The sequence below is a fragment of the Taudactylus pleione genome, unplaced genomic scaffold (genome assembly GCF_031769625.1).
Source record: "Taudactylus pleione unplaced genomic scaffold, aTauple2 ptg000086l, whole genome shotgun sequence".
NCBI classification, from domain to species: Eukaryota; Metazoa; Chordata; class Amphibia; order Anura; family Myobatrachidae; genus Taudactylus; species Taudactylus pleione.
In genome coordinates, this window is record NW_028284488.1 from 33324944 (window position 1) to 33344494 (window position 19551).

At 42.7% G+C, this 19551-nt stretch overlaps 1 protein-coding gene and 1 pseudogene across 1 annotated transcript in view; one reads left to right on the forward strand and one right to left on the reverse strand.

Annotated features, from left to right (window-relative positions):
• The window catches only part of FBXL13 (F-box and leucine rich repeat protein 13), a 252029-nt gene that overhangs the window by 62077 nt on the left and 170401 nt on the right, over positions 1-19551 (reverse strand). The window lies entirely within an intron of this gene.
• LOC148529260 (5S ribosomal RNA) lies at positions 16655-16772 on the forward strand (annotated as a pseudogene).

Sequence of the window (19551 nt, forward strand, 5' to 3'; positions counted from 1 at the left end):
TGTGTGTATATATTATCTATTATGTGTATATATACATATATATGTGTGTATGTATATATGTGTATATATTAGGGATGTGCAGGCTCGGATAGGTTCGAGTTTGCACGTGGAGTTCGGATTTTTCCCTCCAAAAAAACGGAACTCAGGAGAGGCAAAACGTCATCTTGCATGGACGAACATCATCATTCCTGGAGGGAAAAATCCGAACTCCACGTGCAAACTCGAACCTATCCGAGCCTGCACATCCCTAATATATATATATATATATATATATATATATATATATATATATATATATATAAATGGCATAAAGCTTGGCACTCCTCCTCAGTCAGTGATTTTCGGGTGCCCTCCGCAAGTAACAAAAAACTGTAGTGTAGAAAGTGGTAGCAGCGGCACTCCTTAGTAATAAATCAATAAACAGATGAAGTTCTAAACTTCTTTACTTCAACGTTTCAATCTTTTGGATTCTTCCTGACGAAAATCCAAAAGATTGAAACGTTGAAGTAAAGAAGTTTAGAACTTCATCTGTTTATTGATTTATTACTAAGGAGTGCCGCTGCTACCACTTTCTACACTATATATATATATATATATATATGACAGTATTTCTGAAGACAGAGGACCTCATTCAGAGTCGGTCGAAGCGGCCGCACGGTCGTACGCCACCGATGTTCGCTATACTGCGCTTGCGTAAAGTTCGCAATGCGCGTGCGCAAACTAGCCACTACGATCAGAAATTTCTCTCTCCTTGAACACAGCCAGGTCGGTAGTTTGAGTGACAGATTGAGGCGTTTGTGGGTGGTAACAGGGGAAGGTGCTTGAAAACGGAGGAGTGGAGATCCGAACGCAGGCGTGTCTAATTATGCGGACGGCGTTTTGTGGGAGTGCATACGGTTTATGGGAGTGTATAATTAACAAAGTAGCGTCATAGCACATGTGATATGGGAGGTTTTTACAGAGAGGGTATGGTCAACCTTAAGCTCTACGACCAGTTTCGATGGTTGCCAATGGTCTCGATTAATCCTTATATGCCCGAAGATGACGTGCAATGTGTACGAGAAGGGGGCGTATTTTTTTGTCTTCCGACCGCTTCCTCTCCTTGGTCGGCCAGCTACCGATCCGAACTTAGGGACGCAACTTGTGAGGGAATCATTTGCATATACGGCCCCTTTTCGCGTACGACCGTGCGGCCGCTTCGACCGACTCTGAATGAGGTCCAGAGTGCCGCCATTCCTTCTTGCTGTGTGTGTATGCATATATGAATATATATATACACACACATACGTACACACACACAGCAAGAAGGAATGGCGGCACTCAGCGTCTTCAGAAATACTCTAATTTATTCTGACGCCGCCATTCTTTACTGCTGTGTGTGTGTGCATGTATGTATATGAATGTATATATGTGAGTGTGTGTGTGTGTGTGTGTATATATATATATACATACACACACACACACACACACACACACACACACACACACACACTGTATTTTTTTTTTTTTTTTTTTACACTAACTCATACATGAGCTAGATAGAGAGGATACAGTCAGTTTGCCAGCAGACGGGATGCCAGCTGATAAATCCCAGTGTCGAAATCCCGACCTGGAACTAAACATAGGCGTCGAAATGCCGACGCCAGTTTAGATACCGACGCTGGAATTCTGTAGGTATAGCAGGGCGCCTTAGTTGTAAATCGCGGGCAGGAAGGGTTAGGTTTAGAAATCACAGTGGGGGGGTTAGGCACCACTTGGGGGGGTTAGGGTTAGGCATTAGGGGGGACGGTAAGGTTTAGGTATCAGGGAGGGAGGAGGAGGGGGAGGGTTAGGATACCGACCGACAGGTGTCGATATACTAACCTGTCAGTATGCCGTCATCGGGATTGTGACCGCCGGGATCCCGAGGAACGGGGGAGGGGGGGGTTGGGGGCCCCAGAGATATCAGTGTACCGGGCCCCAAAGTTTCTGCTGCCAGCCCTGTCTCTGGTCTCCCGTTCTGTCCTGAGCCAGCAGCTTTCTCCTCTTCAGTGGCTGGCACGCAGCAGCCTGCACTGATGTGACATTATGTCACGATTGCGCATGGGCACCTGACAGTAATACTAAGAGCAGCTCAGGCAAGCGGAGCTGCCTGGGTAGCATCATCCTCTCTGCCTGCCTCCCACGGCTATCCATGAACACGGCGGCGGCAGCGAGAAGAGAGCTGCGTGGCCGCACCGCAGTGCACTGGTAGGCGGTGGGGCCCCAGCCGGGCCTGTCTGTAATAGACAGTAAATATTGTTATTGTGGCAGGGGGGGGAAGAAGCTAGCAGGCGGTAGCACCAGGCGGGCACCCCGCGTGTCCGGGCCCGGGACTAATGACTCGGCAGTCCCCCCCTGAAGGCGGCCCTGACCAGAGATCATCACCAAAGTTAAGAAGTTAACTTTTGCTGAGGAAGGGGAGGTTGAGCCTGGTGACTATTGAAGGAGGAAGGGATTATTTAAGGGGGGGACTTGCTGCAGAAATTACTGAAGAACAGGGTTCTGTGAGGTTATTGCTATAGGGGGGAGCTGTGAGGTCATTACTGTAAGATGGTCAGCTCCACTGGCTTCAGCTATTTTTAATATGCCTCCATTTTCCAGATGTGCACTGTATAATGGGGTCTTGGGGGCCCTACGTATTTTATCAGTCCCGGGCCCCACAATTTCTGATGGCAGCCCTGGCTGTAATCTGTTTTGTGGGCTTTTCAGGTCACTGTGCCTGGAGGATAAATAGCTGCTCTACCTTAGTAACACTAGCCCATAAGGTGCCCAACATTCTCCTTAGATACATGGTCCTCGTCTGAAGGAACCGATGCTTCTGGTTCTATGGTTCTAGCCATGAGAAAATGATGTGCAAGTACACTGAGCTCAGGGTTGCTCTTACAGATTCAGCAGTTGGGCTGCTTGGGTGTCACCTTTGTCCCAGTCATTCATACTTTAAAGAGTCATAAAATCAGGGGCGTATTTATAATGGGTGCAGGGTGTGCGGGGCACACAGGCTCCTGGGTCCAGGGGGAGTCCGCACTGCACACCCTGCACCCACATTACACTTACCTCTCCGGAGTCCCACGTCGGCGCCTGCGCTGTAAAAAACATCTGTTTTCCCGTCGTTTGCGCATGTGCAGTACAGAGAAGATGGTCGCTGCGGCCATGTTCCCAGTTACCTGCGCACGTGCTATAGGCTCTGGGCACACTGCCCAGAGTCTATAAGTGTGGCACTGGCCGCGCACCGCTCAGTGTGGCGGAGACTGCTCTCTAGAAACACCTCTGCATAAAATAAATGCGCACATATGTATATTGTATATACTTGATGCAATGTAGCAGCACATTAAGTGAAATCCCAGGATTCGGAATTGAAGAAAAATCTCAGTCCGGCGATTCATTTGTACAAAGATTCCCCCCCACTACTTTCCTTTGTTTCCCTCTGGCATCCCTCTGGCTCTTTCCCTTTCACTTATCCCAGTCACACAGCGGTGGCCAGAAGGGGCTTCTCTTGTCGGTGGGCATGCTGTCCAGTCCTCTTCCAGGCTCAGCTGCAGTAGACAGAGAGCAACTGCATCGTGGGACTTCATCTATTCTAGGGGCAGCTTGGAGAGCCTGAGAGGACCGGATAATGTGGCTGAAAACTAAAAGGTATTATCCCACTGCCCCCTGCCAAATCCACAGTTTGTTTTGAATCCTTTAATACTGGGGATTCAGTGATTATAATCCCAGGTATTTTTGGGACTCTAAAACATCTGGGATTGGCTTCCCTAACAAGTAATAACCCCCTGACATCCATGTTACCCTTTGCTTATCCTGCCAGTGTTCCTGAGAAAACAGCACACATTACCTAATTTGTTTGTATTGCAGAACTCACTATATTCAAGCATCTCTGTAAAATCAACATATGTTTTTCAAGAGAATTTATGGAAACCGAGCATACATGAAGATAACAACTGAAGATTAGTGTGAAACATCAACATAGCACCACAGATATTAGTTGTGAGGTCAGGTAGTTAGTGTGGTTACTCAGTAAAATATTTAGACAATCATAAAACTTGTTCCTGGCTCAGAACCCAATCTTGACTGATGGTAATTATGTATGGATCTTTTAGGTTAACAGGTTCATTAGTAATACTAAAATAGTGCATGGTATTGCAATAAAAACAATGGTTTAAATTGAGTTTGCTGGACATGATACTGGAAATATTGAGACAGACAGACAGAGCTTCTAGAAGCACATACACAGCATAGACCACTGTTACAGCCATATTAATCAACAGATAATATAAAACTTGTCATGTGTTCAAACATTATAGAGTTAGAGAATACGACCACAAAAACGGTGTCACAAGTCACGGATGGGTTGTGGATGCTAACCCGTATTTTGGGATTGGCGCAGTATCTAATGTACCATCGGTATTCACCAGCTGTGTCCGTCACGCAGGTTGCAGCTCTCAGACTAGGTTCCCTAATACAGATGCTGGCGTGCTCTGGATGTAGAAGAGTACGATGAAGATGTACAGCGTAGTCGACAAGCAGGGTCAAAACCAAACTGACAAGACTGTACCACGGAGCAGGTGTATGCAAGCCACGCAGTACAGCCAAGGGTCAAACCAGAATACCAAGCGCAGCACCAGGGAGCAGACAAAGTTGGGTCATGAACAAGCCAAGGTCAGGAACGAGCAGCGGGCGCCAGGAGCCACCCGCCCGCTGCCCCATAGACCACCAGCGATGCCGGACCTGGTAAGAAGATGCCGGGATCCGGCACGTCGTGACAAACATTATAGATTTTTATATCTAATTTCGTGTCCAGTTACTACAATCTAATTTTAAAACATACAGAACCAAATGTAACAGACTGCAATTTGTGGGTACCAGGGCAAATCCAGCAACAAAGGGTGTATTTGTTTTAAAACGAATTGCCGCTTGAAACCTAGCGGCTATCTCAGCAAAATCATGCTGATGCCTGAAAATTGTAGACTCTAATATTTGGACCACAGGTGCTGATGCAGAGGTGCAAATGACCCTAATTTGCGGATGGATATTGCGATTTTTTTCGGACTGCACATGCTCTATAGTCAAACCCATGTACATTTGGCCCACATATGGTCTGATTCTAGCATGATTAAAGGAACTATTTACTTATGCAAAAATGACCAATGTTTTTATACCTAAAGTGCCACCCTATTCAATTGGAACTAGACATTGTAGAAATCGTCAGCTTCTGGCAACTAGAGCTGTCCTTCACCACTTATATCAACATTCTTCCACTTCTGGTTCTATAGAAGAGTGATACTGTTGTCCTGCATGGGCACTCCTCCAATAATCCACTTCCTGCTTTTAGTAGCTGTGTGTTGACTGATGATTTTCATAAGCCAAGAGCCTTGTTGCTGGAAAAGAGCAGGATACTTGTACCCCATATGCTGCGGCACCTACTGTCAATGAGGCATACCTATATTCTTCTACTCTCCTGGAATCTCTAGTCCATCCCACTCCTCTGTGCCCTCGGAAGAGTAGGTGGTCCTCCCAGATCCTATCCACTTCCTAGTGAAGGGAGCAGGATGGGGAGTATAATGCTGCAAATTACAGATCCATGGGGATTAGCAAGCTGGAGACAGCTGTAATGAGCAGGCTGAGAGGTATACAGAATAATAGCAGGGAGAGTCTGGACTTTTAGTAGAAAGCATGCATGCATATAGAATCGCCCCTTTTGTGTCACTCCATCCCTTATTACTTACCCCATCGGTCCTTAGATTTGAGGTAGAACTGTTGTAAAGCCTGTGTTGTTTCTTTTAAAATGGGAGCAAGTCCAGTTCAAATATAACAACAGAATTTCCTCATTGAGGGAAAATGTAAGTCCCGGGATCAGCCGCTCTTATGTCCAAAGTCCTCTCTGAAAGTGGGCACTCTCCTTCTACACATTTCTCTGCCTCTATAGCCCATCGGCAGCTTCTTCAGGAAACATTAAAATGATTTTCCCTACACAAAGGTGGACTTTTTATGATGTATTGTACTATGGGGGAAATTCAGGTAATAACGGGAGGGAGCTTCGGCTTTAATGCCTAGGGCTATTCAATTAGCCTCCCAAATTCGTCTGATAGCTGTGTTAATGCGTTAACTATCTGTTATCACCCGATAACTGCAGGATTGACGGGGCTAATGGAATAGGGTACTGGCGTTCAATAAGCACCTGTTAACTTAACAGGGCTAATTGAATTCCCACCTTTGTATGTTGTTTTTTTATATTTTTATGTCAAATACTATTAAATCATTGTGAGGACACAACCCACAGTGCTAGAATGGAGTCACATTTCAGAAAAACCATCATGCACCCGTACATCTGGGTGCATGATGGAGATGGGACAGGCCAGCCACAATAATTATACAGATAATTACACCTGTATAAAGATCCACAAATGCAAGATTAATTAAGAATTTGAATTACATGGGGTTAGGAGTTCCACCTGATTCAGTTGGTCCATCAATGTCTTCTACTCTTTGTTAAGGCTGTTATCACTCCATTAGGCAGCATGTTATCAATGGGCAACATACTAGGTGTAATAAAAAAAAGCACCTATTAGCAGAAGAGACAAGTCCCCATTGGTCACTATGTTTAATGATGCTCCCCTGGTTCTTGACCATGTTAATTATTTTTTATCGACAACACTACTGACAGAAAATCATCACCATATTATGTCAGATATCAGGTCACCCACTATAAAAGGGTTGAAAGACGGCTACCAGGTAAGCAATATCCTGAATTAATCATAAATTTGTCGAATTCCATCCCCCAAAAAATTTCTGTTTTGAATGGAATTAGCCTCAGCATAGTAAAGGGGTCATCCATGGTGCTGACGAAATATATTTGGCATAGCGGGAAGCCGACGGATGTAATCCCGACCGCCGGCTTCCCGACTGTCTAATCCTGGCAAGGTACTGACAGGCGACGAAATCCCGATGCCTGTCATTAGACCTAGGCTGGGAGCCTGACGCCCGGCTTACCGATCGAAGGTAAGCAGAGCGCCGGGCACGGACAGCCGCGCAGGAGGGAGGGTTAGGTTATGGGTTCCCAGCGGGGGACTTAAGGTTAGGCACCGCCCCTGGGAGGTTAGGTTTAGGCTAGGGGAAGGGGGGTTTAGGGTTAGGCACCCCCCCGAAGGACTTAGGTTTAGGCTGCGGGGAAGGGGGGGGGTTAGGTTTAGGCACTTGGGGAGAGGTTAGGGTTAGGCACCCCTAAGGGAGGGTTAGGGGGTAGAATAGGGCCGGCGGTAAATCATACTGATTCCGGCATAGCACATCCTCTCCTTGAACTATAGTGTGAAATAATAGATGTTCTAACTTACAATATCAATGAATTGGCCTCAGTAATGTCTCCTATTACCGTATATACTCGAGTATAAGTCGACCCGAATATAAGCCGAGGTACCTACTTTTACCACAAAAAACTGGGAAAACTTATTGACTTGAGTATAAGCCTAGGGTGGGCAATGCAGCAGCTGGTAGTGCCCCCAGAAGTAATTCCCCTAGTTGTGCCCCCAGTAGTAATCCCCCCTGGTAGTGCCCCCAGTAGTAATTCCCCCTGGTTGTGCCCCCAGTAGTAATTCCCCCTGGTTGAGCCCCCAGTAGTAATCCCCCCTGATAGTGCCCCCAGTGGTAATCCCCCCTTTCAGTGCCCCCAGTAGTAATCCACCCCTGGTAGTGCCCCCAGTGGTAATCCCCTCTTTCAGTGCCCCCAGTAGTAATCCCCCCTTGGTAGTGCCCCCAGTAGTAATCCCCCTCTGGTAGTGCCTCCAGTGGTAATCCCCCCCCTTTAGTGCCCCCAGTAGTAATCCCCCCCGGTAGTTCCCCCAGTGGTAATCCCCCCCTTTTAGTGCCCCCTGTAGTAATGCCCCCCTGGTAGTGCCACCTGTAGTAATCGCCCCCTGGTAGTGACCCCTGTAGTAATCGCCCCCTGGTAGTGTCCTCTGTAGTAATCGCCCCCTGGTAGTGCCCCCAGTAGTCCCCCCCCCCAGTAGAGAGAGACGTAATAAGAATAAAAAAAAATCACTTACCTGATACCCCCGCTCCTGGTCCCGCCGCTAACAGCTCCTCCAGCCGCTTTGTATGGGAGAGACGTCATTACTCATGACGTCTCTCCCATTACCCACTGCGGGAGCCGGAAGATGGCTCCCGCAGTGGGAGCAGCAGCAGCTGCTGACAGTCTGACAGACTCTCAGCGGCTGCTGATTACAACAAACACACAGCTGCCAGCTCCGGCGGCTGTGTGTTTGGCAGTGTGTAGCGCTACACTTCACTCGAGTATAAGCCGAGGGGGTACTTTTTCAGCACAAAAAATGTGCTGAAAAACTCGGCTTATACTCGAGTATATACGGTAAATGATGAACATAAGATAATATTAAGCAAGTGTTATAAAAAAAAAAAAAAAGCATTACAAATATTGTGGGTATGGAAAGGATCATAGAAAGCCATTAAACAATGTATGAAGTTTTAATATGTTACAGCAGTTACATTCTAGCGTTATTGAAACTCAATAGGCAAGACAGCAACATGTACGCCTCTGCATTATATAACTCAATTCATTAGTAGCTTAGAAAGTAACTGCAAAATGCTGGCTTTCATGACCATGCCAATATAGTTAAAAAAAAACAAAAAAACATACATAAATATTTAAATACCACAAACATGTGGGAAACGCTCTGAAATGCAAACAATGCATTTGGATGCAGGTTTTACCAAATTTTGGGATAACCCTGGAGGACCCCCATCCCTATCATTAGACATTATGGCAACATCCATGCTGCTTCCTACTTTGACAGACTAATGGTTGTGGCTGCAAACTCCTGGCCTGATTCAGACCCGCTCGCGAGCGCTGAGCGCTTGCAAGCGGGTCGATGTTGGCCAAGTGCGCATGCGCACGAGGGAGCCGGCTCCGTTGTGCGCATGCGTGAGACCCGCATAGCGACGGGCAAGCCGTCGCTATGGGTCTCGCTACAAAGGGGGCATGCTGTCAATGTTGAGTGACAGCACGCCCCCTTTGGTGGGCGTGCCGGGGGCGTTGCTGCCCAGACGGAGGTGTTCCCATGGGAACGCCTACCGTCTGGGGCCGGCCCCACTGACATCACAAATGATGTCAGTGGGAGTGCTTTTGGCTTTGATAGAGCCAAAAGCCCTCCAGGGCTTGCGGCAGACGAGACCCTATCACAAGGGTCTCGTTGCAAGCCCGATGGTCGCGATGGTCTTGACCATCGCGACCATCTTTTTGGCCGCTCGTTATAGCTGTGGGTGGTCAGCTACTAACTAGCATTTTACAGGCTCTGTTTGAAAAATGACAGTTAGGAGCTGATTGGTCTCTACCTTATCTCTCTCCAAGGCTTAGTACATCTACCCCCTTGTTACCTATTCAATGTTTTAGGCACACCCTAATCACTGGTGCCCTAGGAAATTGCCTAGGGTCCTGCCTGTTAGTGTGGTTGGAAGATGACTGCACTCACAGGCTGATAGTATTCATCGTTCTATGAATTTTCCGCTATATTCCATATATTTCAGTGGTATCATTAGCAGCACTGCGGTTATTAGTGTGCACCAGCTGGACTATTGTCATGGGCACATGGGGCTGCGTGGCACATATCTAAGCAATTAAAAAATTTAAAAGTGTTTACAAAATTGTGTAAGATACATAAAAAAAGGCTTACAATTTATTTTCAAGCGCTAGAACTGGAACATTCCCTGTTTAAAGTGCATGTACTGTATTGATGTCATGTATTTATTTTCTATAAGCAGTACAGCTGAATTACTGAATGCACAAATATAAAACAAGAAACAAACACACTAAAACAGTGTATTACGAGTTGAAACCACAATGAAAAGGAGCAATGTCTGTTTTAAATTACGCTTGATCTAAAAGAGTGACCAAGCTTGGAATAAGTCCCAAGATAATAAAGGAGGTAAGGAGGTAAGATGCAAAATATTTTTTTTTTTTTTTTTTTTCAAGTAACTCAGGACTGAAATCACTAAACACAAACTACAGTAAATACTCTCTCATAGAGCTCTATTTATTAACATTATTTTTACTAAAATAAAGTGAAAAAGGGTGTTTTCACACTATTTTAGTATCACCTACAGTTACTAATGGGCAATTGGAGTAGAATTCGTAAAATTTGACTCCAACCCCTAAGTATCACTTATTTTTAGTAATCAGATCACATTTCCCATAATTGTAATGGGAAATGTGATCTGGCCAAAGTTATCGGGGGAAAGCCCTGTGATAATAACGCCACCTGGAGGTGGCGTTATCCAGGGTCTCCCCTCGGTTACCGGACTCCTGCTCCGCTCAGCCGGCCCAAGTAATCAGCTGTGTGGTCTAAACAGACCACACACTGATTCACTGTAAAAAAAAAAGTAAAAAACAAACTTACCTGACTCCAGGGACCGGAGTTCGGGGCTCTGGGGATGTCCTCTCTCCGGTCAGCTGGTCTCCCATGCTGCACTTCGGCCCGGTCGTCACCTGAAAGGGTCCCAGTGCAGTATGGGATGTCAGCTGACTGGAGCCCGGATCATGCAGGTAAGTGAAATTAAGGGAGAGGGGGGGTCTGCGATCGCAGGGGGCGGGGCTTGGCGGCGGGGCTTAGCGCCAAGGGGGGTAGCAGAGGCAAGTCGGTTGTATTAAATCCCTGTGATATTGCTTGAATTCGCAATGCAAATTCACTCGGTAATATCACACTACAATCTGCATTACCAATGTGGATCGTAGTAAATAGAGCCCATAGGCTTCACAGAAACTAAAATCGAACACAAATCCTGTGATACACTTATGGGCATATGTAATTTTTTTCATATTAACGAAATGGAAATTGTCATATGTCACATAATTTTATATTTGTATAAACTCAGGTACATTGTATTTTGGATATAGGACCTAATTCATATGTGAACGCTAACTCAGTTCGGTGGCGATTGACTGATGGTTTTAGATCTGCACATGTGCAGGACTGGTCCTGCATCAATGAAGGAAGTGCGGCTGCAGACATTGGTTGATTGACAGTCTGTAGCTGTTTGAGGGCAGGGAGGGGGAAGCGTGTCAAAAAAATGGGGGCATGCTGAAGCCAGCGACTGTGCCTTCAGACACAGATTCACTGGTCTCAGCAGCTTAGTAGCGGTGGACATTCTGAGCATCCTTGCTCAGATGCCTGCTGCTCAACACGGTGGTTGTGATGGTGGTCCGATGCTGCATCTTTGGACACATGCAGCGAATCTGCGAAGTCAGAGGTGGGCTTCTCTTTACTAAAGACTGCACATCCAGCATTTGCATACCTTCTCAGATCCGCTGCTACTGAAGACGCAGCACTGACACCACTTGCATCAACTTCTAAATCAGGCCCAGAGCCTTGCACACACAAGCATTAATATTATACATTTAATGTATATATAAATGCACTTTGACATTAATAGTCTGAAAAAAATAATGTACAACAGTAATCTCAGTGTTTAGGTGACTACTTATGTACGTACGTACGTACGTACGTACGTACGTACGTACGATGTTCCCTCAGTTTGGTTTTAAGAGTCACCGTATTTCCATGAACAATTTGTTGCAGCAATTCTTTTTTATCCTAAAGAGTATCTTGAGGTAAAACTGCACACAGGATAGTTTTACAAAAAGAGTCTTAACAAGAAGAATAACTCCTAATATATCAATTTCCAATAAGTTTCTTTCAACCGTTCATAAGCGAGAATAAACTTTCTACTGAAGAGTTAGTTGCTGGAAGTGAGCAATCAAATTCTACCACAGACAAAAACAATGGAACATCAATTCCTTCCTCACTGAATGTTTTGAAAAGATGAAGCCATATATCTTCTAAGGACAGACTGGCTTCTGAATTAGAGGTCCACTTCTCCCAATTTGACCTCTAAACTATTTTATACTGTTCAAAATATTGTTCTTTATCAATACTAATGGAATAAATTTGCCGAACAACTGCTAAAGATGATCTAGCGCGTGACTAACTTATATTTTCCATTGTGGTTAGAACAAGCCAGGAAAAAGACCTAATTCCCCTGAAGAATTTTGAGCTACCTACTTTTCAATATAGTTTATACAGGCATCGTAAAACTTGTTGTACTGGCTATGAAACATTGTTCAATTAATCCCCCTCTTTGTGCAATGCGTGTAACAGTGACTGGGTCTCTGTGAAAAGAACATTTAATTTTTTGTCACAAGTCTTCTCAAAGGGCTGTTGAGAATAGTTAGGCTGTCATTTTCTCATTTTGTATTTTTTAATACAATTGTTGAACACTTTGAGATGGCACTAGAAGAATGTAAGCTACAAAAGGGCGATGTTGAATGCAAAGGCATTTTTCAGGATTTTGGGACAAGTTGCTTGGGAAAGAAATTACTTAAAACCAGAAAACATAGATACTATCCAGTCAATTGCCGGAGACAATGAAAAAGGTGTATATTGCAGTTGTGGATACAAGATATCCCCCAACTCATGTTGTTTTGCTCTTTTTGGAGAAGCTCTCCCATGTCTTTAGGATGGATTGGTTCGAGGCCACATTGCAGAAAAAAGATATTCACTCTGCGTTTTCTTGAGACATGGAAGAGCTTCATTGACAGCTATCCCCCTTGATCTGGGAGCAACTTAGGACATTTTTAGGGGTAAAATGTGGTAATACATTCATTCCCAAGACCCTACCTATCTAGCTTCTAACTGATCTATCCCTTGCCACATGATACAATATGTTATTTGTCAATTATGTTTGGATGTGATCAGTTTGTGTTGTGGTTTTTTCCTTCCCCCGTCCCTCCTCTTTTGTTTTATATGTTGGGGAAGCACAGACGGTGTAATGGTTAGCGTTACTACCTCACAGTGGGTTCAATTCCCACTACGGCTCTAACTGTGTGGAGTTTGTATATTCTCCCTGTGCTTGCGTGGGTTTCCTCCCACACTTCAAAAATATACTGGTAGGCTAATTGGCTCCCAACAAAATTGACCATAGTGTGTATGTGTGTGAGCATGTGGTAGGGAATATAGATTGGAAGCTCCACTGGGGCAGGGACTTGTGTGAATGGTAAGATATTCTCCGTAAAGCGCTGCGGAATATGTGTACGCTATATAAATAACTGGTAATAAATATGTAGGACTACTGTTACTCCTATTTTTGTTTTATAGTTTATTTACTCATTGTAATTCTGCCTATAAATGGTCCCTGCCTGCCAATTACTTTGCAAATAATTCCTCACTCCAAGCAGCAACAGTAATGAAACTTGACGTTTGCGCAGTGCGACTCAAGGCCCCCATACATCAGCAATAGATTGTGGAAATTCTGTAATTTTCAATCGATTGTGTATAAAAATCTGCAATGTATGGGCTTCACAGATTGCAACCAAAAAGTGATTGGAATTGTTAAATCAGTTTGTCCAACATGTTGGATTTCACAGATGGATTGGGGCTGTAGATTGCTAGTGTATGGCCGTGATCAGCAGATTTGCAGACAGTTACTAGTAAAATGATGGGCCTTTCAAGATTGTCCGATCTGTGTTTTCTGCAATCGATCTGAAAATCACTGAAATAGATCTGCAGTGTATGGGCGCAGATTGCTCGATTGGGAAATCCTAAGATCGGGCAATAAATCTTCAAATTGTTCAATTGTGGTTTTCAGATGCATGTGCAGATTACCGATAATCACTCAACTGCATAAACAACAGCACTGCGTCAATCTCTAAATCAGACCACTGTTGTGTCACACGTGAGAATCATAATCCATTTAAATAATGTTCCTTTTTTTAGCTTTGCAAAAAACATTGCATTTTTCCCTGTTTCAGTGTTCATTTTAACAGCAGATACATTTATGATTGTATCTATCAGTTTGTACATATAACACCGTTTTTAGGTATACTATTCACATTCAATTATTCCCCTTTGACAAAATCAATTATAGCTAAAAACGTGTTAAGAGATTTCATATTGGAACTTTTGCACAGAGTACTTGCACATCACTTGGAGCTTCCACACCGAAGGTCTGATTCAGAGAGGTACACTAAACCGATGGTTAGTGCACATCTCCGATGTTTGGGAGTCTGTGCTTGCCCAGGCCCCGTTCTGCGCATGCGCATAAAAGGGTCCTGTTATCTCTCACACAGTTCCCCCAAGCCTCTTCATGATGGACAGGAAGAAGTGTTTGGGGGGGCAGGGATGGCCTGCGTTCCTGGAAACGGGGGGGTGCCGCCCCCATTTTCTGTGAGTGCTGAGGGCAGGGTCTATGATGCAGACTTCCCGGCCTCTCAAGCAGCCAGAAGCTGACCAGCCCGCATAAGCTGGCCACAGTGCTGTGATCACAGATACTGACCGGAGGCGTCTCTTCTCCTGCAGCATTAGAATTTAGATGGAGAGTATTGCACAGTCGTCTGTGTGCGGCTGTCAGGACATGAGCTGTTACTAGCTACAGTTCTTTTACAACAGACACAGGGAGTATTCACACACTGAAAGCCATAGCAGCTGTCTGCACTTTGCAGCAGCAGGTAACTCACAGTTCCTGGCTCCCAGCTTATGGCTATACCTTGAGCTGCACAAGCTGACTGCAACAACTGCAGCAATGGCCATTCTATGCTAATCATTAATCTGTTTTGGCGCAAAGATTATAACTAGAGTACGTCCAAAATAAGGCACATAAATATTGACTTAAATACATTTAAAATAAACTTTATTAATCACCTTAGATTGCACAACTGCATTCAACAACAAACTGTCAGTTTGCAAAGAATCTAACCTATGGTAGAAAAAACTAAAGGGGAAGGTGCTACAGCAACCCAGTGTGAATTAACTAAACTAAGGAAACAGATGCTGACAAATTAAATAGGACCATGTTTTATTGATAATAAATATATCCTGATATACATTGCTAATATTAAGCTATAGAAAATTAGACTAAAACTGTATGTACACACATAAATACAAGTGTTTAATACATTTAAATTGTAAATAAATATCTCGAATGAGTGTCTCTGTATAAAACATATAATGTATAAACGGAGTCTCTGTGGAGTATAAGTTCTCAAAGTCAGCTAAAATCCAGCAAATGAACGGTTCACTTATTACCAACTGAGCAGTAAGTCCAGGTGGTCCAGATCCTTGAGGGGATAGATAATACCAATTATAGTTATAAATGAATAGACACTAGTAATTCTGGTGATAGCAGAAGCTGGAAGTTCACTGAAAGTAATAAATTGTGTTTGGATACAAAGATGAGGACCGGGGGTCACGGTCCGCTCAGATTATGTGTCTCTCTATATATAGGAGTGAAGACCAGGAGTTCCGGATATACAACAAAAGTCACTCACTGTTATGCTTAAGCAGTAGAGACAGGCAGGTGTCCGGTACCGTCTTTGCGGTAATCAATAAGGATGTTATTTTAGCTTGTATGCATCCACAATAAGAATCTCTTAGAGCTACTGGTATAACTGTGAGGCACGTTAGGTAAAAATAATGACAGGTTTTTTTTTGCTGAAGGCTTCTCACAGTTAACACAGTAATGTTTTTTTTTTTTATAAAACTTTTTTCAAAAAATTTTCCCAAAATAGTTGATTATATAATAGAGGATAGAAAATTAATTAATTTTTAGATTTGGTTTTAACTGGTGAAGGCAATCAGACAGTTACTAAGAATTACATAAAAGATGTTGATACTAATAGCTATCTGCACTACAAAAGTGGACACCTACAAAAATGGAAAAAGAATATACCCCGTTCCCAATTCCACAGAATAAAAAGAAATTGTAGTAAGCAAGATACATGTGAAGAACAAATACGCCTGTACACCGATAGGTTCCTGGAAAAGGAATACCCTGCCAATATCATATTGGAAGCAGAAAACAAGACCAATCAACTTAACAGATGTGATTTACTTAAGTATAAGGATCATAAGAAAGAAGAGAACAATATCATTCCATTTATTACCACATATAATGCACAGGAAAGAAAGATAAAGACCATACTCAGTAAACATTGGAGACTCTTGTTAATGGATCCAATTCTGAAATATGTCATTCCTCCTAAACCTCCAGTTGTGTTTAGAAAAGCCAAAAGCCTGAAGGATACATTGGCCCCAAGTATGCTAAGGTTAGGCAATCCTACGAAAGATACCCCTTTCCATAATTGTCCAGGTTCCTATAAATGTGGAAAATGCAATGTATGCAAATTTGTGCATCGACAAAGAAGGACCTTTATGAATGCCGACAACACTAAAGAGTATAAGATTAAACATCATATGAACTGTAACTCCACTTCTGTAATCTATGTATTAGAATGCAGTTGTGGGATGAAGTACGTAGGCAAAACTAAGAGAACATTGAAATTGCGGATTCAAGAGCATGTGCGCAACATTAAAAATAAGGTTGAAGGACATATGGTTGCTAGACACTTCACTTCACATCACAACTCCGATCCAGAGGATCTTACCTTTAAGGCAATTGAACATGTTGAATTAGGAGAGAGAGGGGGAGACTTAGCTAATAAACTTTCAAGACGCGAGATGTACTGGATCTTTGAATTGGACACCATGACTCCCCGAGGCTTCAACGAGGGCTATGAGATAGCTCCTTTCATCTAATTATCGAGTCTAACACTGTATGGGTGGATGTTTCTGTCCTAATTATCTACGGCCATACCCATGTTTAAGCGCCCAATCTCGTCTGATCTTGGAAGCTAAGCATTTGGGGCCTGGACAGTACCCAGAAGGGGGACCGCTGGGGAAGACCAGGTGCGGTAGATGCATTTTGGACATACATGTGTATCTCCCATCAGTGTATTGACAGGACATCTATATCACATTCCAAGAATTTGAAGACTCATGCACTAAGGATAAACAGAAGATGGGCGAATATACCTTTTGGAGAAGATACATTTTTAATACATATTGAAAACATCCATATGAATGACGAAGAATACATATTTATGGATTTTATGAACATATTTTTTAATGTCTCCCTCTAGGAGCCTCTCTCTAGGACATTCCCCTCCCTCTATATTGACTCTGTTGGCTTTTTGGATACTCCCCCCCTTTTTTTGTTCCAATTGATAACTATTTAGTGTTTAAGTATTCCTCAATAGGTGTTACACTATTTATAATAACATTATTAAAACTCTGGTTGATATATTGATCATTGAAAACCATACTAAATGGGTTATAGTTATAAACCATTTTAATACTGATATTTATCATAATTTTAATGAAGTGCTCTAATTGTGGAAGGATCATATTATCCCTGCCTTTTATATGAGGCCAGATCCTACGTTTTACTTTATAAAAAAAAAATAAAAAAAAATGCCTATAATTATTTGATTTCTATTATTAGAATAATATGGCCTGAATCCATGGGTGGACCAAGATGGCAACACCGTTCATATGTGAGGAGAAAGATGGCTGAAGATTATTCTGCCAGTAAGGGCGGAAGCTGCGTGATGACTAATAGCCACAACATTCACAACAAGGGCGGAAGCTACAAGTTGAACAAAGATGGAGAAACGCAGATGACAGGACACCACGAGGAGGAATCGGGTGGACAAAGATGGCCGCGATGCACCTAAGCGAGGACCAAGATGGCCGCTACCGGGATGAATACATGAACGGAAGTGACGCACCTCAAAGGCGGATGTCGTAACCAGCCAATGATGACATTTCATAGATTGACCCGAGGAGAAGGGCGGAAGTGCCACTCGGGGAGATCGTAAGACTGGCGGAAGTAACATAACGTGCAGGACTCATTTCGCAACTTATAGAAATAAAAGACTCTATGTATGCATTTTTTATTGAACTAATAGCGTGATATCGCTTTTTATTCCATCCACACTACCATTGATCTATTTATTTGGCTTTTACAACTTTGGTCACTGAATCAATTATTACACAGAGACCGGAAGTGACCTAATTGATTCCAAATTGAGGCTAGTTTGTCCCTATTAAGGGGGTTTATAAACCAGACACCCCACAGGAGCTTTTCATTCCTTGAAGAAGTCTGATTGGCAGATGAAACGCGTTGGATGCTCCACTTACCTCTCATGAACTTTACTACCATTCTTATCAGATAAGCCGCAGAATCCTTTTTTAAACTATATTTATTGTTATGTCTTTTTTATAATATTTATCTATCTGTGCATACCCCCATATACCGGTCAGTGACAATCTTGTGATTGCTGTGTATAGCACATCCATTTCTGCATAAAACTCATATTTTTTATTGTTTTATTTTATACTTATACTATGTTTCTTGTCTTAAAATAAATTTTGTGTGTTTATTTTACGTATATTATAGTCAGAGTACTATTTTATTCTCACTCGCACTTTTCTAGATGGTACCACTGTTTTATTTGTGTTATTAAGGAAATTGTTTCACATTTGCACTCTGCACTTTATTGGTTAAAAGAACACAGATATTTAATATTGATCTTCTCGAAGTTTATTAATAATATTTATTAATTATTATTTATTTTGAAGTTTATTAATAATATTTATGCACGCACAGCACTTTGTTTAGCACGCAGGCGCTTTTAAACAGATTCAATGTTTTCAAGTATATATATTTGTTTAAAAATATACTTAATATTATAATCAGGTTTAAAAAAACTATTATTTGCATAATTTCATCATTTAAAAAAAATCAACAATTTTGGGGGGCATTTTTGGAAAAAATATTAGCCAGTTAAGTGGTTAAGTGTATTTCTTTTAATTACCAGCATGGTGACCTGCGATTGACCCTTGGTGTGTACTGTCCAGCTGCTGGGTTACTTATTTTTCTAAGAACATGCAATTTGAGTGGGAGGCTGGCAGTTTTATGTATAACTCATTAATTCTGAAAAGAAAAAGGTTTCAAGAGACAGACGGTAAAATAAAGGGGTCTTATACATTCCGGGTTTGGCCCTCTCACTAACATGAGGTTGGCCGGGAGAGTGTCACCACTCCATACCTGATTGACAGCAGCTCTGGATAAAGGCTATAAAAACTACTTAGGATCTGCACAAGCCAGTGAGTCAGCAGAAGGGGGCTGTGTGACAGCCCAGGCAGGCATAAAATACCATGTAGAACTCTGAAACATGGTACAATTCTCTGGAGTAAAATCTGACATTGGGAATTTTTCCATCTTCATGCGTCTCCCCACAAATTGATTAAGGTAAGTGAGACTTGTTAGGTTTATAATAAACAAAAAGGAAAAAATTATTTGCCTAAGATTATCTTTGTATGTCAGTCTTATTAATTGTCTTCGTATATACCTTATGCATTGTTTCTTTCTCATATTAAACTTAATTTAATAATATTGGTCTCTGTGATTCTTATCGGATCCATTTTGTCTGTGGATTTGGCTAATCCATGCTACATTTGGGGTAATGATAACTGAGACTTAATTGTAGTCGTAGGGAGAGGCTAAGGTCTCCTATTTGGAGTGAGTAGCTATTGAAAAAACTTAAATGGAGTCATACAACTTAATAGTGAGTAGGAGAGATACTGGGGAGAGTAATCATTTCTGTAGACAAACCAGGTGGTTATTTTTTTATAT